Raw genomic sequence first — 15,606 nt, forward strand, 5'->3', positions numbered from 1 at the left:
TCAACAGAACGGTGTTGGCAGTATAAAAATATCTACAGCACCTTGTATTCTCAGGTGGTCTCCCATCCAAGTACTAACCAAGCCCAACACTGCTTAGCTTCCAAGATCAGATGAGATTGGGCGTATCCAGTGTGGTGTGGCTGTAGATGAGCTTTGTGGTTTCTGTTAGAACTTTTCTACTTCTAACTACTGGTTCATAAATGAGTACGCTTTAAAATGGAATGCATCAACAGAACGGTGTTGGCAGTATAAAAATATCTACAGCACCTTGTATTCCCAGGTGGTCTCCCATCCAAGTACTAACCAGGCCCAACACTGCTTAGCTTCCAAGATCAGATGAGATTGGGCGTATCCAGTGTGGTGTGGCTGTAGATGAGCTTTGTGGTTTCTGTTAGAACTTTTCTACTTCTAACTACTGGTTCATAAATGAATAAGTTTGAAAATGGAATGCATCAACAGAACGGTGTTGGCAGTATAAAAATATCTACAGCACCTTGTATTCCCAGGTGGTCTGCCATCCAAGTACTAACCAGGCCCAACATTGCTTAGCTTCCAAAATCAGATGAGATTGGGCGTATCCAGTGTGGTGTGGCTGTAGATGAGCTTTGTGGTTTCTCTTAGAACTTTTCTACTTCTAACTACTGGTTCATAAATGAGTACGTTTTAAAATGGAATGCATCAACAGAACGGTGTTGGCAGTATAAAAATATCTACAGCACCTTGTATTCCCAGGTGGTCTCCCATCCAAGTACTAACCAGGCCCAACACTGCTTAGCTTCCAAGATCAGATGAGATTGGGCGTATCCAGTGTGGTGTGGCTGTAGATGAGCTTTGTGGTTTCTGTTAGAACTTTTCTACTTCTAACTACTGCTTCATAAATGAATACGTTTGAAAATGGAATGCATCAACAGAACGGTGTTGGCAGTATAAAAATATCTACAGCACCTTGTATTCCCAGGTGGTCTCCCATCCAAGTACTAACCAGGCCCAACACTGCTTAGCTTCCAAGATCAGATGAGATTGGGCGTATCCAGTGTAGTGTGGCTGTAGATGAGCTTTGTGGTTTCTGTTAGAACTTTTCTACTTCTAACTACTGCTTCATAAATGAATACGTTTGAAAATGGAATGCATCAACAGAATGGTGTTGGCAGTATAAAAACATCTACAGCACCTTGTATTCCCAGGTGGTCTCCCATCCAAGTACTAACCATGCCCAACACTGCTTAGCTTCCAAGATCAGATGAGATTGGGCGTATCCAGTCTGGTGTGGCTGTAGATGAGCTTTGTGGTTTCTGTTAGAACTTTTTTACTTCTAACTACTGGTTCATAAATGAATACGTTTGAAAATGGAATGCATCAACAGAACGGTGTTGGCAGTATAAAAATATCTACAGCACCTTGTATTCCCAGGTGGTCTCCCATCCAAGTACTAGCCAGGCCCAACACTGCTTAGCTTTCAAGTTCAGATGAGATTGGGCGTATCCAGTGTGGTGTGGCTGTAGATGAGCTTTGTGGTTTCTGTTAGAACTTTTCTACTTCTAACTACTGGTTCATAAATGAATACGTTTTAAAATGGAATGCATCAACAGAACGGTGTTGGCAGTATAAAAATATCTACAACACCTTGTATTCCCAGGTGGTCTCACATCCAAGTACTAACCAGGCCCAACACTGCTTAGCTTCCAAGATCAGATGAGATTGGGCATATCCAGTGTGGTGTGGCTGTAGATGAGCTTTGTGGTTTCTGTTAGAACTTTTCTACTTCTAACTACTGGTTCATAAATGAATACGTTTGAAAATGGAATGCATCAACAGAACGGTGTTGGCAGTATAAAAATATCTACAGCACCTTGTATTCCCAGGTGGTCTCCTATCCAAGTACTAACCAGGCCCAACACTGCTTAGCTTCCAAGATTAGATGAGATTGGGCGTATCCAGTCTGGTGTGGCTGTAGGTAAGCTTTGTGGTTTCTGTTAGAACTTTTCTACTTCTAACTACTGGTTCATAAATGAATACGTTTGAAAATGGAATGCATCAACAGAACGGTGTTGGCAGTATAAAAATATCTACAGCACCTTGTATTCCCAGGTGGTCTCCTATCCAAGTTCTAACCAGGCCCAACACTGCTTAGCTTCCAAGATCAGATGAGATTGGGCGTATCCAGTCTGGTGTGGCTGTAGATGAGCTTTGTGGTTTCTGTTAGAACTTTTCTATTTCTAACTACTGGTTCATAAATGAATACGTTTGAAAATGGAATGCATCAACAGAACGGTGTTGGCAGTATAAAAATATCTACAGCACCTTGTATTCCCAGGTGGTCTCCTATCCAAGTTCTAACCAGGCCCAACACTGCTTAGCTTCCAAGATCAGATGAGATTGGGCGTATCCAGTCTGGTGTGGCTGTAGATGAGCTTTGTGGTTTCTGTTAGAACTTTTCTACTTCTAACTACTGGTTCATAAATGAATACGTTTGAAAATGGAATGCATCAACAGAACGGTGTTGGCAGTATAAAAATATCTACAGCACCTTGTATTCCTAGGTGGTCTCCCCTCAAAGTACTAACCAGGCCCAAGACGGCTTAGCTTCCTAGATCAGATGAGTTTGGGTGTATCCAGTCTGGTGTGGCTGTAGATGAGCTTTCTGTGGTTTCTATTAGAACTTTTCTACTTCTAACTACTGGTTCATAAATGAATACGTTTTAAAAAGGAATGCATCAACAGAACGGTGTTGGCAGTATAAAAATATCTACAGCACCTTGTATTCCCAGGTGGTCTACCATCCAAGTACTAACCAGGCCCAACACTGCTTAGCTTCCAAGATCAGATGAGATTGGGCGTATCCAGTCTGGTGTGGCTGTAGATGAGCTTTGTGGTTTCTGTTAGAACTTTTCTACTTCTAACTACTGGTTCATAAATGAATACGTTTGAAAATGGAATGCATCAACAGAACGGTGTTGGCAGTATAAAAATATCTATAGCACCTTGTATTCATAGGTGGTCTCCCATCCAAGTACTAACCAGGCCCAACACTGCTTAGCTTCCAAGATCAGATGAGATTTGGCGTATCCAGTGTGGTGTGGCTGTAGATGAGCTTTGTGGTTTCTGTTAGAACTTTTCTACTTCTAACTACTGGTTCATAAATGAATAAGTTTGAAAATGGAATGCATCAACAGAACGGTGTTGGCAGTATAAAAATATCTACAGCACCTTGTATTCTCAGGTGGTCTCCCATCCAAGTACTAACCAAGCCCAACACTGCTTAGCTTCCAAGATCAGATGAGATTGGGCGTATCCAGTGTGGTGTGGCTGTAGATGAGCTTTGTGGTTTCTGTTAGAACTTTTCTACTTCTAACTACTGGTTCATAAATGAGTACGCTTTAAAATGGAATGCATCAACAGAACGGTGTTGGCAGTATAAAAATATCTACAGCACCTTGTATTCCCAGGTGGTCTCCCATCCAAGTACTAACCAGGCCCAACACTGCTTAGCTTCCAAGATCAGATGAGATTGGGCGTATCCAGTGTGGTGTGGCTGTAGATGAGCTTTGTGGTTTCTGTTAGAACTTTTCTACTTCTAACTACTGGTTCATAAATGAATAAGTTTGAAAATGGAATGCATCAACAGAACGGTGTTGGCAGTATAAAAATATCTACAGCACCTTGTATTCCCAGGTGGTCTGCCATCCAAGTACTAACCAGGCCCAACATTGCTTAGCTTCCAAAATCAGATGAGATTGGGCGTATCCAGTGTGGTGTGGCTGTAGATGAGCTTTGTGGTTTCTCTTAGAACTTTTCTACTTCTAACTACTGGTTCATAAATGAGTACGTTTTAAAATGGAATGCATCAACAGAACGGTGTTGGCAGTATAAAAATATCTACAGCACCTTGTATTCCCAGGTGGTCTCCCATCCAAGTACTAACCAGGCCCAACACTGCTTAGCTTCCAAGATCAGATGAGATTGGGCGTATCCAGTGTGGTGTGGCTGTAGATGAGCTTTGTGGTTTCTGTTAGAACTTTTCTACTTCTAACTACTGCTTCATAAATGAATACGTTTGAAAATGGAATGCATCAACAGAACGGTGTTGGCAGTATAAAAATATCTACAGCACCTTGTATTCCCAGGTGGTCTCCCATCCAAGTACTAACCAGGCCCAACACTGCTTAGCTTCCAAGATCAGATGAGATTGGGCGTATCCAGTGTAGTGTGGCTGTAGATGAGCTTTGTGGTTTCTGTTAGAACTTTTCTACTTCTAACTACTGCTTCATAAATGAATACGTTTGAAAATGGAATGCATCAACAGAATGGTGTTGGCAGTATAAAAACATCTACAGCACCTTGTATTCCCAGGTGGTCTCCCATCCAAGTACTAACCATGCCCAACACTGCTTAGCTTCCAAGATCAGATGAGATTGGGCGTATCCAGTCTGGTGTGGCTGTAGATGAGCTTTGTGGTTTCTGTTAGAACTTTTTTACTTCTAACTACTGGTTCATAAATGAATACGTTTGAAAATGGAATGCATCAACAGAACGGTGTTGGCAGTATAAAAATATCTACAGCACCTTGTATTCCCAGGTGGTCTCCCATCCAAGTACTAGCCAGGCCCAACACTGCTTAGCTTTCAAGTTCAGATGAGATTGGGCGTATCCAGTGTGGTGTGGCTGTAGATGAGCTTTGTGGTTTCTGTTAGAACTTTTCTACTTCTAACTACTGGTTCATAAATGAATACGTTTTAAAATGGAATGCATCAACAGAACGGTGTTGGCAGTATAAAAATATCTACAACACCTTGTATTCCCAGGTGGTCTCACATCCAAGTACTAACCAGGCCCAACACTGCTTAGCTTCCAAGATCAGATGAGATTGGGCATATCCAGTGTGGTGTGGCTGTAGATGAGCTTTGTGGTTTCTGTTAGAACTTTTCTACTTCTAACTACTGGTTCATAAATGAATACGTTTGAAAATGGAATGCATCAACAGAACGGTGTTGGCAGTATAAAAATATCTACAGCACCTTGTATTCCCAGGTGGTCTCCTATCCAAGTACTAACCAGGCACAACACTGCTTAGCTTCCAAGATTAGATGAGATTGGGCGTATCCAGTCTGGTGTGGCTGTAGGTAAGCTTTGTGGTTTCTGTTAGAACTTTTCTACTTCTAACTACTGGTTCATAAATGAATACGTTTGAAAATGGAATGCATCAACAGAACGGTGTTGGCAGTATAAAAATTTCTACAGCACCTTGTATTCCCAGGTGGTCTGCCATCCAAGTACTAACCAGGCCCAACATTGCTTAGCTTCCAAGATCAGATGATATTGGGCGTATCCAGTGTGGTGTGGCTGTAGATGAGCTTTGTGGTTTCTGTTAGAACTTTTCTACTTCTAACTACTGGTTCATAAATGAGTACGCTTTAAAATGGAATGCATCAACAGAACGGTGTTGGCAGTATAAAAATATCTACAGCACCTTGTATTCCCAGGTGGTCTCCCATCCAAGTACTAACCAGGCCCAACACTGCTTAGCTTCCAAGATCAGATGAGATTGGGCGTATCCACTGTGGTGTGGCTGTAGATGAGCTTTGTGGTTTCTGTTAGAACTTTTCTACTTCTAACTACTGGTTCATAAATGAATAAGTTTGAAAATGGAATGCATCAACAGAACGGTGTTGGCAGTATAAAAATATCTACAGCACCTTGTATTCCCAGGTGGTCTGCCATCCAAGTACTAACCAGGCCCAACATTGCTTAGCTTCCAAGATCAGATGAGATTGGGCGTATCCAGTGTGGTGTGGCTGTAGATGAGCTTTGTGGTTTCTCTTAGAACTTTTCTACTTCTAACTACTGGTTCATAAATGAGTACGTTTTAAAATGGAATGCATCAACAGAACGGTGTTGGCAGTATAAAAATATCTACAGCACCTTGTATTCCCAGGTGGTCTCCCATCCAAGTACTAACCAGGCCCAACACTGCTTAGCTTCCAAGATCAGATGAGATTGGGCGTATCCAGTGTGGTGTGGCTGTAGATGAGCTTTGTGGTTTCTGTTAGAACTTTTCTACTTCTAACTACTGCTTCATAAATGAATACGTTTGAAAATGGAATGCATCAACAGAACGGTGTTGGCAGTATAAAAATATCTACAGCACCTTGTATTCCCAGGTGGTCTCCCATCCAAGTACTAACCAGGCCCAACACTGCTTAGCTTCCAAGATCAGATGAGATTGGGCGTATCCAGTGTAGTGTGGCTGTAGATGAGCTTTGTGGTTTCTGTTAGAACTTTTCTACTTCTAACTACTGCTTCATAAATGAATACGTTTGAAAATGGAATGCATCAACAGAATGGTGTTGGCAGTATAAAAATATCTACAGCACCTTGTATTCCCAGGTGGTCTCCCATCCAAGTACTAACCATGCCCAACACTGCTTAGCTTCCAAGATCAGATGAGATTGGGCGTATCCAGTCTGGTGTGGCTGTAGATGAGCTTTGTGGTTTCTGTTAGAACTTTTTTACTTCTAACTACTGGTTCATAAATGAATACGTTTGAAAATGGAATGCATCAACAGAACGGTGTTGGCAGTATAAAAATATCTACAGCACCTTGTATTCCCAGGTGGTCTCCCATCCAAGTACTAGCCAGGCCCAACACTGCTTAGCTTTCAAGTTCAGATGAGATTGGGCGTATCCAGTGTGGTGTGGCTGTAGATGAGCTTTGTGGTTTCTGTTAGAACTTTTCTACTTCTAACTACTGGTTCATAAATGAATACGTTTTAAAATGGAATGCATCAACAGAACGGTGTTGGCAGTATAAAAATATCTACAACACCTTGTATTCCCAGGTGGTCTCACATCCAAGTACTAACCAGGCCCAACACTGCTTAGCTTCCAAGATCAGATGAGATTGGGCATATCCAGTGTGGTGTGGCTGTAGATGAGCTTTGTGGTTTCTGTTAGAACTTTTCTACTTCTAACTACTGGTTCATAAATGAATACGTTTGAAAATGGAATGCATCAACAGAACGGTGTTGGCAGTATAAAAATATCTACAGCACCTTATATTCCCAGGTGGTCTCCTATCCAAGTACTAACCAAGCCCAACACTGCTTAGCTTCCAAGATTAGATGAGATTGGGCGTATCCAGTCTGGTGTGGCTGTAGGTAAGCTTTGTGGTTTCTGTTAGAACTTTTCTACTTCTAACTACTGGTTCATAAATGAATACGTTTGAAAATGGAATGCATCAACAGAACGGTGTTGGCAGTATAAAAATATCTACAGCACCTTGTATTCCCAGGTGGTCTGCCATCCAAGTACTAACCAGGCCCAACATTGCTTAGCTTCCAAGATCAGATGATATTGGGCGTATCCAGTGTGGTGTGGCTGTAGATGAGCTTTGTGGTTTCTGTTAGAACTTTTCTACTTCTAACTACTGGTTCATAAATGAATACATTTGAAAATGGAATGCATCAACAGAACGGTGTTGGCAGTATAAAAATATCTACAGCACCTTGTATTCCCAGGTGGTCTCCCATCCAAGTACTAACTAGGCCCAACACTGCTTAGCTTCCAAGATCAGATGAGATTGGGCGTATCCAGTCTAGTGTGGCTGTAGATGAGCTTTGCGGTTTCTGTTAGAACTTTTCTACTTCTAACTACTGGTTCATAAATGAATACGTTTGAAAATGGAATGCATCAACAGAACGGTGTTGGCAGTATAAAAATATCTACAGCACCTTGTATTCCCAGGTGGTCTCCTATCCAAGTTCTAACCAGGCCCAACACTGCTTAGCTTCCAAGATCAGATGAGATTGGGCGTATCCAGTCTGGTGTGGCTGTAGATGAGCTTTGTGGTTTCTGTTAGAACTTTTCTATTTCTAACTACTGGTTCATAAATGAATACGTTTGAAAATGGAATGCATCAACAGAACGGTGTTGGCAGTATAAAAATATCTACAGCACCTTGTATTCCCAGGTGGTCTCCTATCCAAGTTCTAACCAGGCCCAACACTGCTTAGCTTCCAAGATCAGATGAGATTGGGCGTATCCAGTCTGGTGTGGCTGTAGATGAGCTTTGTGGTTTCTGTTAGAACTTTTCTACTTCTAACTACTGGTTCATAAATGAATACGTTTGAAAATGGAATGCATCAACAGAACGGTGTTGGCAGTATAAAAATATCTACAGCACCTTGTATTCCTAGGTGGTCTCCCCTCAAAGTACTAACCAGGCCCAAGACGGCTTAGCTTCCTAGATCAGATGAGTTTGGGTGTATCCAGTCTGGTGTGGCTGTAGATGAGCTTTCTGTGGTTTCTATTAGAACTTTTCTACTTCTAACTACTGGTTCATAAATGAATACGTTTTAAAAAGGAATGCATCAACAGAACGGTGTTGGCAGTATAAAAATATCTACAGCACCTTGTATTCCCAGGTGGTCTACCATCCAAGTACTAACCAGGCCCAACACTGCTTAGCTTCCAAGATCAGATGAGATTGGGCGTATCCAGTCTGGTGTGGCTGTAGATGAGCTTTGTGGTTTCTGTTAGAACTTTTCTACTTCTAACTACTGGTTCATAAATGAATACGTTTGAAAATGGAATGCATCAACAGAACGGTGTTGGCAGTATAAAAATATCTATAGCACCTTGTATTCATAGGTGGTCTCCCATCCAAGTACTAACCAGGCCCAACACTGCTTAGCTTCCAAGATCAGATGAGATTTGGCGTATCCAGTGTGGTGTGGCTGTAGATGAGCTTTGTGGTTTCTGTTAGAACTTTTCTACTTCTAACTACTGGTTCATAAATGAATAAGTTTGAAAATGGAATGCATCAACAGAACGGTGTTGGCAGTATAAAAATATCTACAGCACCTTGTATTCTCAGGTGGTCTCCCATCCAAGTACTAACCAAGCCCAACACTGCTTAGCTTCCAAGATCAGATGAGATTGGGCGTATCCAGTGTGGTGTGGCTGTAGATGAGCTTTGTGGTTTCTGTTAGAACTTTTCTACTTCTAACTACTGGTTCATAAATGAGTACGCTTTAAAATGGAATGCATCAACAGAACGGTGTTGGCAGTATAAAAATATCTACAGCACCTTGTATTCCCAGGTGGTCTCCCATCCAAGTACTAACCAGGCCCAACACTGCTTAGCTTCCAAGATCAGATGAGATTGGGCGTATCCAGTGTGGTGTGGCTGTAGATGAGCTTTGTGGTTTCTGTTAGAACTTTTCTACTTCTAACTACTGGTTCATAAATGAATAAGTTTGAAAATGGAATGCATCAACAGAACGGTGTTGGCAGTATAAAAATATCTACAGCACCTTGTATTCCCAGGTGGTCTGCCATCCAAGTACTAACCAGGCCCAACATTGCTTAGCTTCCAAAATCAGATGAGATTGGGCGTATCCAGTGTGGTGTGGCTGTAGATGAGCTTTGTGGTTTCTCTTAGAACTTTTCTACTTCTAACTACTGGTTCATAAATGAGTACGTTTTAAAATGGAATGCATCAACAGAACGGTGTTGGCAGTATAAAAATATCTACAGCACCTTGTATTCCCAGGTGGTCTCCCATCCAAGTACTAACCAGGCCCAACACTGCTTAGCTTCCAAGATCAGATGAGATTGGGCGTATCCAGTGTGGTGTGGCTGTAGATGAGCTTTGTGGTTTCTGTTAGAACTTTTCTACTTCTAACTACTGCTTCATAAATGAATACGTTTGAAAATGGAATGCATCAACAGAACGGTGTTGGCAGTATAAAAATATCTACAGCACCTTGTATTCCCAGGTGGTCTCCCATCCAAGTACTAACCAGGCCCAACACTGCTTAGCTTCCAAGATCAGATGAGATTGGGCGTATCCAGTGTAGTGTGGCTGTAGATGAGCTTTGTGGTTTCTGTTAGAACTTTTCTACTTCTAACTACTGCTTCATAAATGAATACGTTTGAAAATGGAATGCATCAACAGAATGGTGTTGGCAGTATAAAAACATCTACAGCACCTTGTATTCCCAGGTGGTCTCCCATCCAAGTACTAACCATGCCCAACACTGCTTAGCTTCCAAGATCAGATGAGATTGGGCGTATCCAGTCTGGTGTGGCTGTAGATGAGCTTTGTGGTTTCTGTTAGAACTTTTTTACTTCTAACTACTGGTTCATAAATGAATACGTTTGAAAATGGAATGCATCAACAGAACGGTGTTGGCAGTATAAAAATATCTACAGCACCTTGTATTCCCAGGTGGTCTCCCATCCAAGTACTAGCCAGGCCCAACACTGCTTAGCTTTCAAGTTCAGATGAGATTGGGCGTATCCAGTGTGGTGTGGCTGTAGATGAGCTTTGTGGTTTCTGTTAGAACTTTTCTACTTCTAACTACTGGTTCATAAATGAATACGTTTTAAAATGGAATGCATCAACAGAACGGTGTTGGCAGTATAAAAATATCTACAACACCTTGTATTCCCAGGTGGTCTCACATCCAAGTACTAACCAGGCCCAACACTGCTTAGCTTCCAAGATCAGATGAGATTGGGCATATCCAGTGTGGTGTGGCTGTAGATGAGCTTTGTGGTTTCTGTTAGAACTTTTCTACTTCTAACTACTGGTTCATAAATGAATACGTTTGAAAATGGAATGCATCAACAGAACGGTGTTGGCAGTATAAAAATATCTACAGCACCTTGTATTCCCAGGTGGTCTCCTATCCAAGTACTAACCAGGCCCAACACTGCTTAGCTTCCAAGATTAGATGAGATTGGGCGTATCCAGTCTGGTGTGGCTGTAGGTAAGCTTTGTGGTTTCTGTTAGAACTTTTCTACTTCTAACTACTGGTTCATAAATGAATACGTTTGAAAATGGAATGCATCAACAGAACGGTGTTGGCAGTATAAAAATATCTACAGCACCTTGTATTCCCAGGTGGTCTGCCATCCAAGTACTAACCAGGCCCAACATTGCTTAGCTTCCAAGATCAGATGATATTGGGCGTATCCAGTGTGGTGTGGCTGTAGATGAGCTTTGTGGTTTCTGTTAGAACTTTTCTACTTCTAACTACTGGTTCATAAATGAATACATTTGAAAATGGAATGCATCAACAGAACGGTGTTGGCAGTATAAAAATATCTACAGCACCTTGTATTCCCAGGTGGTCTCCCATCCAAGTACTAACTAGGCCCAACACTGCTTAGCTTCCAAGATCAGATGAGATTGGGCGTATCCAGTCTAGTGTGGCTGTAGATGAGCTTTGCGGTTTCTGTTAGAACTTTTCTACTTCTAACTACTGGTTCATAAATGAATACGTTTGAAAATGGAATGCATCAACAGAACGGTGTTGGCAGTATAAAAATATCTACAGCACCTTGTATTCCCAGGTGGTCTCCTATCCAAGTTCTAACCAGGCCCAACACTGCTTAGCTTCCAAGATCAGATGAGATTGGGCGTATCCAGTCTGGTGTGGCTGTAGATGAGCTTTGTGGTTTCTGTTAGAACTTTTCTACTTCTAACTACTGGTTCATAAATGAATACGTTTGAAAATGGAATGCATCAACAGAACGGTGTTGGCAGTATAAAAATATCTACAGCACCTTGTATTCCTAGGTGGTCTCCCCTCAAAGTACTAACCAGGCCCAAGACGGCTTAGCTTCCTAGATCAGATGAGTTTGGGTGTATCCAGTCTGGTGTGGCTGTAGATGAGCTTTGTGTGGTTTCTATTAGAACTTTTCTACTTCTAACTACTGGTTCATAAATGAATACGTTTTAAAAAGGAATGCATCAACAGAACGGTGTTGGCAGTATAAAAAATATCTACAGCACCTTGTATTCCCAGGTGGTCTACCATCCAAGTACTAACCAGGCCCAACACTGCTTAGCTTCCAAGATCAGATGAGATTGGGCGTATCCAGTGTGGTGTGGCTGTAGATGAGCTTTGTGGTTTCTGTTAGAACTTTTCTACTTCTAACTACTGGTTCATAAATGAATACGTTTGAAAATGGAATGCATCAACAGAACGGTGTTGGCAGTATAAAAATATCTAGAGCACCTTGTATTCCCAGGTGGTCTCCCATCCAAGTACTAACCAGGCACAACACTGCTTAGCTTCCAAGATCAGATGAGATTGGGCGTATCCAGCGTGGTGTGGCTGTAGATGAGCTTTGTGGTTTCTGTTAGAACTTTTCTACTTCTAACTACTGGTTCATAAATGAATACGTTTAAAAATGGAATGCATCAACAGAACGGTGTTGGCAGTATAAAACTATCTACAGCACCTTGTATTCCCAGGTGGTCTCCCATCCAAGTACTAACCAGGCCCAACAATGCTTAGCTTCCAAGATCAGATGAGATTGGGCGTATCCAGTGTGGTGTGGCTGTAGATGAGCTTTGTGGTTTCTGTTAGAACTTTTCTACTTCTAACTACTGGTTCATAAATGAATACGTTTGAAAATGGAATGCATCAACAGAACGGTGTTGGCAGTATAAAAATATCTACAGCACCTTGTATTCCCAGGTGGTCTGCCATCCAAGTACTAACCAGGCCCAACATTGCTTAGCTTCCAAGATCAGATGAGATTGGGCGTATCCAGTGTGGTGTGGCTGTAGATGAGCTTTGTAGTTTCTGTTAGAACTTTTCTACTTCTAACTACTGGTTCATAAATGAATACGTTTGAAAATGGAATGCATCAACAGAACGGTGTTGGCAGTATAAAAATATCTACAGCACCTTGTATTCCCAGGTGGTCTCCCATCCAGGTACTAACCAGAAACAACACTGCTTAGCTTCCGAGATCAGATGAGATTGGGCGTATCCAGTGCGGTGTGGCTGTAGATGACATTTGTCGTTTCTGTTAGAACTTTTCTACTTCTAACTACTGGTTCATAAACGAAAACGTTTGAAAATGGAATGCATCATCAGAACGGTGTTGGCAGTATAAAAATATCTACAGCACCTTGTATCCCCAGGTGGTCTCCCATCCAAGTACTAACCAGGCCCAACACTGCTTAGCTTCCAAGATCAGATGAGATTGGGCGTATCCAGTGTGGTGTGGCTGTAGATGAACTTTGTGGTTTCTGTTAGAACTTTTCTACTACTAACTACTGGTTCATAAATGAATACGTTTGAAAATGGAATGCATCAACAGAACGGTGTTGGCAGTATAAAAATATCTACAGCACCTTGTATTCCCAGGTGGTCTCCCATCCAAGTACTAACCATGCCCAACACTGCATAGCTTCCAAGATCAGATGAGATTGGGCGTATCCAGTGTGGTGTGGCTGTAGATGAGCTTTGTGGTTTCTGTTAGAACTTTTCTACTTCTAACTACTGGTTCATAAATTAATACGTTTGAAAATGGAATGCATCAACAGAACGGTGTTGGCAGTATAAAAATATCTATAGCACCTTTTATTCTCAGGTGGTCTCCCATCCAAGTACTAACCAGGCCCAACACTGCTTAGCTTCCAAGATCAGATGAGATTTGGCGTATCCAGTGTGGTGTGGCTGTAGATGAGCTTTGCGGTTTCTGTTAGAACTTTTCTACTTCTAACTACTGGTTCATAAATGAATAAGTTTGAAAATGGAATGCATCAACAGAACGGTGTTGGCAGTATAAAAATATCTATAGCACCTTTTATTCTCAGGTGGTCTCCCATCCAAGTACTAACCAGGCCCAACACTGCTTAGCTTCCAAGATCAGATGAGATTGGGCGTATCCAGTGTGGTGTGGCTGTAGATGAACTTTGTGGTTTCTGTTAGAACTTTTCTACTACTAACTACTGGTTCATAAATGAATACGTTTGAAAATGGAATGCATCAACAGAACGGTGTTGGCAGTATAAAAATATCTATAGCACCTTTTATTCTCAGGTGGTCTCCCATCCAAGTACTAACCAGGCCCAACACTGCTTAGCTTCCAAGATCAGATGAGATTTGGCGTATCCAGTGTGGTGTGGCTGTAGATGAGCTTTGCGGTTTCTGTTAGAACTTTTCTACTTCTAACTACTGGTTCATAAATGAATAAGTTTGAAAATGGAATGCATCAACAGAACGGTGTTGGCAGTATAAAAATATCTATAGCACCTTTTATTCTCAGGTGGTCTCCCATCCAAGTACTAACCAGGCCCAACACTGCTTAGCTTCCAAGATCAGATGAGATTGGGCGTATCCAGTGTGGTGTGGCTGTAGATGAACTTTGTGGTTTCTGTTAGAACTTTTCTACTACTAACTACTGGTTCATAAATGAATACGTTTGAAAATGGAATGCATCAACAGAACGGTGTTGGCAGTATAAAAATATCTACAGCACCTTGTATTCCCAGGTGGTCTCCCATCCAAGTACTAACCATGCCCAACACTGCATAGCTTCCAAGATCAGATGAGATTGGGCGTATCCAGTGTGGTGTGGCTGTAGATGAGCTTTGTGGTTTCTGTTAGAACTTTTCTACTTCTAACTACTGGTTCATAAATGAATACGTTTGAAAATGGAATGCATCAACAGAACGGTGTTGGCAGTATAAAAATATCTATAGCACCTTTAATTCTCAGGTGGTCTCCCATCCAAGTACTAACCAGGCCCAACACTGCTTAGCTTCCAAGATCAGATGAGATTTGGCGTATCCAGTATGGTGTGGCTGTAGATGAGCTTTGTGGTTTCTGTTAGAACTTTTCTACTTCTAACTACTGGTTCATAAATGAATAAGTTTGAAAATGGAATGCATCAACAGAACGGTGTTGGCAGTATAAAAATATCTATAGCACCTTTTATTCTCAGGTGGTCTCCCATCCAAGTACTAACCAGGCCAAACACTGCTGAGCTTCCAAGATCAGATGAGATTGGGCGTATCCAGTGTGGTGTGGCTGTAGATGAACTTTGTGGTTTCTGTTAGAACTTTTCTACTACTAACTACTGGTTCATAAATGAATACGTTTGAAAATGGAATGCATCAACAGAACGGTGTTGGCAGTATAAAAATATCTACAGCACCTTGTATTCCCAGGTGGTCTCCCATCCAAGTACTAACCATGCCCAACACTGCATAGCTTCCAAGATCAGATGAGATTGGGCGTATCCAGTGTGGTGTGGCTGTAGATGAGCTTTGTGGTTTCTGTTAGAACTTTTCTACTTCTAACTACTGGTTCATAAATGAATACGTTTGAAAATGGAATGCATCAACAGAACGGTGTTGGCAGTATAAAAATATCTATAGCACCTTTTATTCTCAGGTGGTCTCCCATCCAAGTACTAACCAGGCCCAACACTGCTTAGCTTCCAAGATCAGATGAGATTGGGCGTATCCAGTCTAGTGTGGCTGTAGATGAGCTTTGTGGTTTCTGTTAGAACTTTTCTACTTCTAACTACTGGTTCATAAATGAATACGTTTTAAAATGGAATGCATCAACAGAACGGTGTTGGCAGTATAAAAATATCTACAGCACCTTGTATTCCCAGGTGGTCTCCCATCCAAGTACTAACCAGGCCCAACACTGCTTAGCTTCCAAGATCAGATGAGATTGGGCGTATCCAGTGTGGTGTGGCTGTAGATGAGCTTTGTGGTTTCTGTTAGAACTTTTCTACTTCTAACTACTGGTTCATAAACGAAAACGTTTGAAAATGGAATGCATCATC

General features: G+C 41.7%; 31 non-coding genes and 38 pseudogenes across 31 annotated transcripts; all 69 read right to left on the reverse strand.

The window, feature by feature from the left end:
• Positions 1-29: 29 nt before the first annotated feature.
• LOC135060528 (5S ribosomal RNA) lies at positions 30-148 on the reverse strand. The gene has a single exon (XR_010246922.1). It is a non-coding gene; the product is annotated as a 5S ribosomal RNA (ribosomal RNA).
• A 107-nt stretch (positions 149-255) lies between these two features.
• LOC134900366 (5S ribosomal RNA) lies at positions 256-374 on the reverse strand. Its single transcript, XR_010173878.1, has one exon. It is a non-coding gene; the product is annotated as a 5S ribosomal RNA (ribosomal RNA).
• Positions 375-481: 107 nt separating this feature from the next.
• Positions 482-600, reverse strand: LOC134889636 (5S ribosomal RNA; annotated as a pseudogene).
• Positions 601-707: 107 nt separating this feature from the next.
• Positions 708-826, reverse strand: LOC134900367 (5S ribosomal RNA). Its single transcript, XR_010173879.1, has one exon. It is a non-coding gene; the product is annotated as a 5S ribosomal RNA (ribosomal RNA).
• A 107-nt stretch (positions 827-933) lies between these two features.
• LOC135060773 (5S ribosomal RNA) lies at positions 934-1,052 on the reverse strand. The gene has a single exon (XR_010247164.1). It is a non-coding gene; the product is annotated as a 5S ribosomal RNA (ribosomal RNA).
• Positions 1,053-1,159: 107 nt separating this feature from the next.
• On the reverse strand, positions 1,160-1,278 carry LOC134888486 (5S ribosomal RNA; annotated as a pseudogene).
• Positions 1,279-1,385: 107 nt separating this feature from the next.
• On the reverse strand, positions 1,386-1,504 carry LOC135060837 (5S ribosomal RNA). Its single transcript, XR_010247231.1, has one exon. It is a non-coding gene; the product is annotated as a 5S ribosomal RNA (ribosomal RNA).
• Positions 1,505-1,611: 107 nt separating this feature from the next.
• Positions 1,612-1,730, reverse strand: LOC134888460 (5S ribosomal RNA; annotated as a pseudogene).
• A 107-nt stretch (positions 1,731-1,837) lies between these two features.
• Positions 1,838-1,956, reverse strand: LOC134894343 (5S ribosomal RNA; annotated as a pseudogene).
• Positions 1,957-2,063: 107 nt separating this feature from the next.
• Positions 2,064-2,182, reverse strand: LOC134893840 (5S ribosomal RNA; annotated as a pseudogene).
• A 107-nt stretch (positions 2,183-2,289) lies between these two features.
• On the reverse strand, positions 2,290-2,408 carry LOC134893841 (5S ribosomal RNA; annotated as a pseudogene).
• Positions 2,409-2,515: 107 nt separating this feature from the next.
• On the reverse strand, positions 2,516-2,634 carry LOC134893711 (5S ribosomal RNA; annotated as a pseudogene).
• Positions 2,635-2,743: 109 nt separating this feature from the next.
• Positions 2,744-2,862, reverse strand: LOC134885030 (5S ribosomal RNA). The gene has a single exon (XR_010169158.1). It is a non-coding gene; the product is annotated as a 5S ribosomal RNA (ribosomal RNA).
• A 107-nt stretch (positions 2,863-2,969) lies between these two features.
• On the reverse strand, positions 2,970-3,088 carry LOC134891620 (5S ribosomal RNA; annotated as a pseudogene).
• Positions 3,089-3,195: 107 nt separating this feature from the next.
• On the reverse strand, positions 3,196-3,314 carry LOC135060530 (5S ribosomal RNA). Its single transcript, XR_010246924.1, has one exon. It is a non-coding gene; the product is annotated as a 5S ribosomal RNA (ribosomal RNA).
• A 107-nt stretch (positions 3,315-3,421) lies between these two features.
• On the reverse strand, positions 3,422-3,540 carry LOC134900368 (5S ribosomal RNA). The gene has a single exon (XR_010173880.1). It is a non-coding gene; the product is annotated as a 5S ribosomal RNA (ribosomal RNA).
• A 107-nt stretch (positions 3,541-3,647) lies between these two features.
• On the reverse strand, positions 3,648-3,766 carry LOC134889637 (5S ribosomal RNA; annotated as a pseudogene).
• Positions 3,767-3,873: 107 nt separating this feature from the next.
• LOC134900369 (5S ribosomal RNA) lies at positions 3,874-3,992 on the reverse strand. The gene has a single exon (XR_010173881.1). It is a non-coding gene; the product is annotated as a 5S ribosomal RNA (ribosomal RNA).
• A 107-nt stretch (positions 3,993-4,099) lies between these two features.
• On the reverse strand, positions 4,100-4,218 carry LOC135060774 (5S ribosomal RNA). The gene has a single exon (XR_010247165.1). It is a non-coding gene; the product is annotated as a 5S ribosomal RNA (ribosomal RNA).
• A 107-nt stretch (positions 4,219-4,325) lies between these two features.
• Positions 4,326-4,444, reverse strand: LOC134888487 (5S ribosomal RNA; annotated as a pseudogene).
• Positions 4,445-4,551: 107 nt separating this feature from the next.
• LOC135060838 (5S ribosomal RNA) lies at positions 4,552-4,670 on the reverse strand. Its single transcript, XR_010247232.1, has one exon. It is a non-coding gene; the product is annotated as a 5S ribosomal RNA (ribosomal RNA).
• Positions 4,671-4,777: 107 nt separating this feature from the next.
• On the reverse strand, positions 4,778-4,896 carry LOC134888461 (5S ribosomal RNA; annotated as a pseudogene).
• A 107-nt stretch (positions 4,897-5,003) lies between these two features.
• Positions 5,004-5,122, reverse strand: LOC134896421 (5S ribosomal RNA; annotated as a pseudogene).
• Positions 5,123-5,229: 107 nt separating this feature from the next.
• On the reverse strand, positions 5,230-5,348 carry LOC134894335 (5S ribosomal RNA; annotated as a pseudogene).
• Positions 5,349-5,455: 107 nt separating this feature from the next.
• LOC135064020 (5S ribosomal RNA) lies at positions 5,456-5,574 on the reverse strand. The gene has a single exon (XR_010250336.1). It is a non-coding gene; the product is annotated as a 5S ribosomal RNA (ribosomal RNA).
• Positions 5,575-5,681: 107 nt separating this feature from the next.
• Positions 5,682-5,800, reverse strand: LOC135071003 (5S ribosomal RNA). The gene has a single exon (XR_010257149.1). It is a non-coding gene; the product is annotated as a 5S ribosomal RNA (ribosomal RNA).
• Positions 5,801-5,907: 107 nt separating this feature from the next.
• On the reverse strand, positions 5,908-6,026 carry LOC134900370 (5S ribosomal RNA). The gene has a single exon (XR_010173882.1). It is a non-coding gene; the product is annotated as a 5S ribosomal RNA (ribosomal RNA).
• Positions 6,027-6,133: 107 nt separating this feature from the next.
• On the reverse strand, positions 6,134-6,252 carry LOC135060775 (5S ribosomal RNA). Its single transcript, XR_010247167.1, has one exon. It is a non-coding gene; the product is annotated as a 5S ribosomal RNA (ribosomal RNA).
• Positions 6,253-6,359: 107 nt separating this feature from the next.
• LOC134887414 (5S ribosomal RNA) lies at positions 6,360-6,478 on the reverse strand (annotated as a pseudogene).
• Positions 6,479-6,585: 107 nt separating this feature from the next.
• Positions 6,586-6,704, reverse strand: LOC135060839 (5S ribosomal RNA). Its single transcript, XR_010247233.1, has one exon. It is a non-coding gene; the product is annotated as a 5S ribosomal RNA (ribosomal RNA).
• Positions 6,705-6,811: 107 nt separating this feature from the next.
• LOC134888462 (5S ribosomal RNA) lies at positions 6,812-6,930 on the reverse strand (annotated as a pseudogene).
• Positions 6,931-7,037: 107 nt separating this feature from the next.
• Positions 7,038-7,156, reverse strand: LOC134895917 (5S ribosomal RNA; annotated as a pseudogene).
• A 107-nt stretch (positions 7,157-7,263) lies between these two features.
• On the reverse strand, positions 7,264-7,382 carry LOC134892544 (5S ribosomal RNA; annotated as a pseudogene).
• A 107-nt stretch (positions 7,383-7,489) lies between these two features.
• On the reverse strand, positions 7,490-7,608 carry LOC134884592 (5S ribosomal RNA). Its single transcript, XR_010168735.1, has one exon. It is a non-coding gene; the product is annotated as a 5S ribosomal RNA (ribosomal RNA).
• A 107-nt stretch (positions 7,609-7,715) lies between these two features.
• LOC134893842 (5S ribosomal RNA) lies at positions 7,716-7,834 on the reverse strand (annotated as a pseudogene).
• Positions 7,835-7,941: 107 nt separating this feature from the next.
• LOC134893843 (5S ribosomal RNA) lies at positions 7,942-8,060 on the reverse strand (annotated as a pseudogene).
• A 107-nt stretch (positions 8,061-8,167) lies between these two features.
• LOC134893713 (5S ribosomal RNA) lies at positions 8,168-8,286 on the reverse strand (annotated as a pseudogene).
• Positions 8,287-8,395: 109 nt separating this feature from the next.
• LOC134885031 (5S ribosomal RNA) lies at positions 8,396-8,514 on the reverse strand. Its single transcript, XR_010169159.1, has one exon. It is a non-coding gene; the product is annotated as a 5S ribosomal RNA (ribosomal RNA).
• A 107-nt stretch (positions 8,515-8,621) lies between these two features.
• Positions 8,622-8,740, reverse strand: LOC134891622 (5S ribosomal RNA; annotated as a pseudogene).
• Positions 8,741-8,847: 107 nt separating this feature from the next.
• LOC135060531 (5S ribosomal RNA) lies at positions 8,848-8,966 on the reverse strand. Its single transcript, XR_010246925.1, has one exon. It is a non-coding gene; the product is annotated as a 5S ribosomal RNA (ribosomal RNA).
• A 107-nt stretch (positions 8,967-9,073) lies between these two features.
• On the reverse strand, positions 9,074-9,192 carry LOC134900371 (5S ribosomal RNA). The gene has a single exon (XR_010173883.1). It is a non-coding gene; the product is annotated as a 5S ribosomal RNA (ribosomal RNA).
• A 107-nt stretch (positions 9,193-9,299) lies between these two features.
• Positions 9,300-9,418, reverse strand: LOC134889638 (5S ribosomal RNA; annotated as a pseudogene).
• A 107-nt stretch (positions 9,419-9,525) lies between these two features.
• On the reverse strand, positions 9,526-9,644 carry LOC134900372 (5S ribosomal RNA). The gene has a single exon (XR_010173884.1). It is a non-coding gene; the product is annotated as a 5S ribosomal RNA (ribosomal RNA).
• Positions 9,645-9,751: 107 nt separating this feature from the next.
• Positions 9,752-9,870, reverse strand: LOC135060776 (5S ribosomal RNA). The gene has a single exon (XR_010247168.1). It is a non-coding gene; the product is annotated as a 5S ribosomal RNA (ribosomal RNA).
• A 107-nt stretch (positions 9,871-9,977) lies between these two features.
• LOC134888489 (5S ribosomal RNA) lies at positions 9,978-10,096 on the reverse strand (annotated as a pseudogene).
• A 107-nt stretch (positions 10,097-10,203) lies between these two features.
• Positions 10,204-10,322, reverse strand: LOC135060841 (5S ribosomal RNA). Its single transcript, XR_010247235.1, has one exon. It is a non-coding gene; the product is annotated as a 5S ribosomal RNA (ribosomal RNA).
• Positions 10,323-10,429: 107 nt separating this feature from the next.
• Positions 10,430-10,548, reverse strand: LOC134888463 (5S ribosomal RNA; annotated as a pseudogene).
• Positions 10,549-10,655: 107 nt separating this feature from the next.
• LOC134894344 (5S ribosomal RNA) lies at positions 10,656-10,774 on the reverse strand (annotated as a pseudogene).
• Positions 10,775-10,881: 107 nt separating this feature from the next.
• On the reverse strand, positions 10,882-11,000 carry LOC134892545 (5S ribosomal RNA; annotated as a pseudogene).
• A 107-nt stretch (positions 11,001-11,107) lies between these two features.
• LOC134884593 (5S ribosomal RNA) lies at positions 11,108-11,226 on the reverse strand. The gene has a single exon (XR_010168736.1). It is a non-coding gene; the product is annotated as a 5S ribosomal RNA (ribosomal RNA).
• Positions 11,227-11,333: 107 nt separating this feature from the next.
• Positions 11,334-11,452, reverse strand: LOC134893844 (5S ribosomal RNA; annotated as a pseudogene).
• Positions 11,453-11,559: 107 nt separating this feature from the next.
• Positions 11,560-11,678, reverse strand: LOC134893714 (5S ribosomal RNA; annotated as a pseudogene).
• A 110-nt stretch (positions 11,679-11,788) lies between these two features.
• Positions 11,789-11,907, reverse strand: LOC135061498 (5S ribosomal RNA). The gene has a single exon (XR_010247876.1). It is a non-coding gene; the product is annotated as a 5S ribosomal RNA (ribosomal RNA).
• A 107-nt stretch (positions 11,908-12,014) lies between these two features.
• On the reverse strand, positions 12,015-12,133 carry LOC134891845 (5S ribosomal RNA; annotated as a pseudogene).
• A 107-nt stretch (positions 12,134-12,240) lies between these two features.
• On the reverse strand, positions 12,241-12,359 carry LOC135063370 (5S ribosomal RNA). The gene has a single exon (XR_010249703.1). It is a non-coding gene; the product is annotated as a 5S ribosomal RNA (ribosomal RNA).
• A 107-nt stretch (positions 12,360-12,466) lies between these two features.
• On the reverse strand, positions 12,467-12,585 carry LOC135071004 (5S ribosomal RNA). The gene has a single exon (XR_010257150.1). It is a non-coding gene; the product is annotated as a 5S ribosomal RNA (ribosomal RNA).
• A 107-nt stretch (positions 12,586-12,692) lies between these two features.
• LOC134894252 (5S ribosomal RNA) lies at positions 12,693-12,811 on the reverse strand (annotated as a pseudogene).
• Positions 12,812-12,918: 107 nt separating this feature from the next.
• On the reverse strand, positions 12,919-13,037 carry LOC135065403 (5S ribosomal RNA). The gene has a single exon (XR_010251685.1). It is a non-coding gene; the product is annotated as a 5S ribosomal RNA (ribosomal RNA).
• Positions 13,038-13,144: 107 nt separating this feature from the next.
• LOC134887711 (5S ribosomal RNA) lies at positions 13,145-13,263 on the reverse strand (annotated as a pseudogene).
• Positions 13,264-13,370: 107 nt separating this feature from the next.
• Positions 13,371-13,489, reverse strand: LOC134890552 (5S ribosomal RNA; annotated as a pseudogene).
• A 107-nt stretch (positions 13,490-13,596) lies between these two features.
• Positions 13,597-13,715, reverse strand: LOC135071041 (5S ribosomal RNA). The gene has a single exon (XR_010257183.1). It is a non-coding gene; the product is annotated as a 5S ribosomal RNA (ribosomal RNA).
• A 107-nt stretch (positions 13,716-13,822) lies between these two features.
• Positions 13,823-13,941, reverse strand: LOC134890553 (5S ribosomal RNA; annotated as a pseudogene).
• Positions 13,942-14,048: 107 nt separating this feature from the next.
• Positions 14,049-14,167, reverse strand: LOC135071042 (5S ribosomal RNA). Its single transcript, XR_010257184.1, has one exon. It is a non-coding gene; the product is annotated as a 5S ribosomal RNA (ribosomal RNA).
• A 107-nt stretch (positions 14,168-14,274) lies between these two features.
• LOC134887712 (5S ribosomal RNA) lies at positions 14,275-14,393 on the reverse strand (annotated as a pseudogene).
• Positions 14,394-14,500: 107 nt separating this feature from the next.
• On the reverse strand, positions 14,501-14,619 carry LOC134892863 (5S ribosomal RNA; annotated as a pseudogene).
• Positions 14,620-14,726: 107 nt separating this feature from the next.
• LOC134894921 (5S ribosomal RNA) lies at positions 14,727-14,845 on the reverse strand (annotated as a pseudogene).
• A 107-nt stretch (positions 14,846-14,952) lies between these two features.
• Positions 14,953-15,071, reverse strand: LOC134887714 (5S ribosomal RNA; annotated as a pseudogene).
• A 107-nt stretch (positions 15,072-15,178) lies between these two features.
• On the reverse strand, positions 15,179-15,297 carry LOC134893302 (5S ribosomal RNA; annotated as a pseudogene).
• A 107-nt stretch (positions 15,298-15,404) lies between these two features.
• LOC134900373 (5S ribosomal RNA) lies at positions 15,405-15,523 on the reverse strand. Its single transcript, XR_010173885.1, has one exon. It is a non-coding gene; the product is annotated as a 5S ribosomal RNA (ribosomal RNA).
• Positions 15,524-15,606: the final 83 nt, after the last annotated feature.

This window comes from Pseudophryne corroboree, chromosome 3 (assembly GCF_028390025.1).
Source record: "Pseudophryne corroboree isolate aPseCor3 chromosome 3, aPseCor3.hap2, whole genome shotgun sequence".
Classification (NCBI taxonomy): domain Eukaryota; kingdom Metazoa; phylum Chordata; class Amphibia; order Anura; family Myobatrachidae; genus Pseudophryne; species Pseudophryne corroboree.